Below are 3,552 nucleotides of genomic sequence, written 5' to 3'. Positions count from 1 at the left end.
TTCCTGGCGGTCGAGTCATACGTTGCTATAGGTCAAGAAGTTCCTAGTGGCACAGGCCTTGCTCGTGGTGAGGTTGTGCCTGGTAGCAGCAGGCCTTCGAGGCCCAGGACCCGGACGGTGCACAGCTCACAGCCAGCCCGCTGGTAGCAAAGGACCGGGTGCGGGAGCACTATAGACCGGCGTCCGTGTCCCCCCAGATCCTGAGGTTGACACCTAATCCCCAGTGTGATGGTGTTGGGGAGGACCTCTGGGAGGAGGTGAGGGCACGGGTGGGGCCTCGTGGATGGGACGAGTGCCCTCGTAGGAGACCCCACAGGGCCCCCTCGCCCTCCTGCCGTGAGAGGACACAGCGAGGTGGCCGTCTTTGAAGCAGGAATCTGCCGGCACCTTGACCTTGGACTTCCAGTCTCCAGCACCACGAGGGGTGTTTCTGTCGTTGATAAGCTGCCCAGTCTGCAGTGTTCGGTTAACAGCAGCCCGAGCGGACTAAGACGGGGACAGAGGGGCTGAGCCTTGCCATCCGCCAGCCTCTGAGGCGCCATCCCTCTGATAATGCAGGTGGCTGTCATTGGGTCCAGACCCCACAGGCTTTCTGGGACATTCCCCCTGCTTCCAGTCAGTGCGTGTTCGACCTGCAGAGTGTGGATTCCACAGCTGGAGCCGGGGCTCTGCCGTGTGGCAGGATGGCCAGCCCACGTGGTCCTGGTCCCGGGAGCGCACTCTCCATTTGGGTCGCCTTCCCCACAGACCTCAGATCCTTGCTTTGCTGGCCTTTGAGGCCAGATGTCCCCAGTTGGCATCATCCACTATGTTCCCTGTATCAGCAGGGCTCCTGCCTTTTTTCCTAACACCTTTACTGAGATAGGATTCACAGTTCATACAACTCACCATGGACCCTGTACAGTTCAAGGCTTTAGGGGCTCAGAGTTCAGCAACCTTCAGCATGATCAGTTTTGGAACATTTTTCTTACGCCCCCAAAGAAACCCAGCCCCTAATCATCACCCCAACCCCCAACCTCCGGTCGCTAGGCAAGCACTAATTCCCCTTCCGTGGTGCGCCTGTGTGGACATGGCGGGTGGAAGGGGAGTTTGTGAAGATGCCCTGATGCTCAGCCTTGTTCTGCACCCCCCCCTCCCCCTCCCCCTCCCCCAGAGCCCCCAGTCTCACACTGGTCTCAGCTGGCCGCAAGTGCTGGAGATTCCGTCAGCCTGAATGTGGTGTCAGCCGTTTGCCAAACAGCGAGAGCATCAAGTGTGAATAAGGCCAGGCCCCTCTTCTCGTGCTGCTCTGAACCTCGGCTGATAAAATCCTGCCTCACCCAGAGAGGTCCTCCAGAGCCCATGTCCTGCGGTCTGTGACCACCACCCCCGGACTCCTCTCCTGGACAGAGCAACAGAAGGGACTTGAGGCAGGAGGACCCCCGGCCACGTGACCCTCGTGGATGTCCACGGCTTTTCCTGCAGGAAGACGAGGAATGATTAGGTGGGGCTCTGGACCTTGCCGGATTCGTTGGTTCTGAATCGGCTTTTCTGCTCAGGAAGGTCCTCAGGTTTCGGAGGGGGTTTTGTTCATCACTTAAATATCCACTCAGCAGGTTGAGCTGGGCCTCTGAACGCCAGGTGTGGTGGATTTTACTGATTTCCTGCTTACCTTTGAACAGAAAGATGGTGGTTTCCATCCTACAGCCTTTGCACTCCGCGGGGGGTTGCAGTCTCCCCTCCCAGGTAAACAACGGAGGGGCCTTCCTGTGAAGACCTGCCCGGTGAGGGCCCAAGTGTACTGACCAGCCTTGCCTGTCAGAGGAACAGGGAAGGATGGGAGAAGTCTAGTCCAATGCCCCCCATACCCAGGCACCCTTTCCTGGGGGGAGTCACCTTCGGTTGTTCACGCCTAAGTGTGACTCAGTGTCCTGACTCCTTCCCTCCCTGAGAAGAGTCTGCCTGCAGCCTGACTGGGGGCCTGCGGGACTCAAAGGATGTGGATCCAGCCCCTGCTTTTTAGCCAGAGCCGGGCAACAGAAGGGAGGCCACATGACGTGGTTCAGACCCGGATTCCCTTCCTGACCGCAGTGCAGCCTCCAGCAAGTGGCTCCATCCTTCTGGGCTCGGGGATGGAGGGGAAGCTCCCCAGAGGGGCTGTGAGGACCCGGAGGGGCCGGCCAGCAGAGCACAGGCCCCCGAGTCCCCCGACCCCAGGCCGGCTGCAGGGCCAGACTCACCCGACACGACCTCCCCTCTTGAGCAGGCGAGGGGCAGCTCAGCCACGAGGAGCGTAGTCAAGGTGGTGACCTTACCATCCATCCGCATTTAGGGAGAAATGAAGACGCGGTCTTTGCTGTTCTGAAACTACAGTGTGTGTAAGTTTTCTCCCCATTACCATTGTAAATGTCTTGACAGAAAGGACCATTTTTGCACATATCGCCCCATTACCACAGCCTGTGAGGGAGGGGACATCGCTGCTGTCTTATAAGTGAGGGAAGGCCCTGGAGGCCAGGTGGTGCCAGCACCCAGCTTGGGGTGCAGGCAGGGCAAGCAAGGCGGGCCCTTGGCCTCACCGTTTGAATAGCGCCTGAATAGCACCGGCTGTTTCTGTGCTAAAGAACAACGACCGTAGTCTTTTTAAAAAAAATTTTTTTGGCTGCGTTGGGTCTTCGTTCTTGCAGCGAGCGGGGGCTTCTCTTGTTGCGGAGCACAGGCCCAGTAGTTGTGGCACACAAGCTTACTTGCCTCATGGCATGTGGGATCTGCCTGGACCAGGGCTCGAACCCATGTCCCGTGCATTGGCAGGTGGATTCTTAACCACTGCGCCACCACGGAAGTCCAACCGTAGTCTTATTTTTATGCAGACCCCATGTTCTCTTAGACTCCCCAGACCGCGTTGTGTTGAAAACAAACAAGCATGGCCTGTTCTCCTTCGTGATAAGAATTCCTGCTCCTGGCTGGGGAGAGAACGGCAGAGTATTTAAACAGTCGTTTCTCAGCCCTTCCCCCTCTAACAAGTTATTCTCAGAAGGAGGGAGTGACAGCCCAGGAGCTGGGGACTCACCCTCGGGCTGAGAGCCCAGGGGACCTGGCTCTGCTGAGGAAGCCTGGCTGGGCCACACCAGGCCGGCCGGGTCAAGGCCAACCCTGCTTCCTCAAGAGCCCGCCAACCGCCTGGAAGGAAGTAGCCAAGGTGCACCCATAATGTTAACACAGACCAGCAAAATGATGACAGATGTCACGGTGACATTTAAGAGTTTAGCAAGGAAACCAGGACAGGAGAGATCTTAAAACAAACTACACAGGAAGCTCGTCACAAGTCTCAAGTTTTTTATTTTCAGAACAGAAGCTGGTTTTATTTTTAAAAAGAGAAGGAGAAAAGAACATGATAAATGCCAGCGAGGTGCCACTTCCGTCCTCCAGGCTCAGGCTGCCAGCTCGCTCTCTTCCACAAAAACACATGGACTCAGAGCCGTCCTTAGAGAAGGTCTGGCCCAAGCCTTTTCCAAAAACATAAGGAGTCCAAGGCTCAGGGGAGGACGGCCTGACCTGCCCAACGTTAGCGGCGGG

The sequence above is a fragment of the Mesoplodon densirostris genome, chromosome 11 (assembly GCF_025265405.1).
Source record: "Mesoplodon densirostris isolate mMesDen1 chromosome 11, mMesDen1 primary haplotype, whole genome shotgun sequence".
Lineage (NCBI taxonomy): Eukaryota > Metazoa > Chordata > Mammalia > Artiodactyla > Ziphiidae > Mesoplodon > Mesoplodon densirostris.
This window is presented reverse-complemented; position numbering follows the sequence as displayed.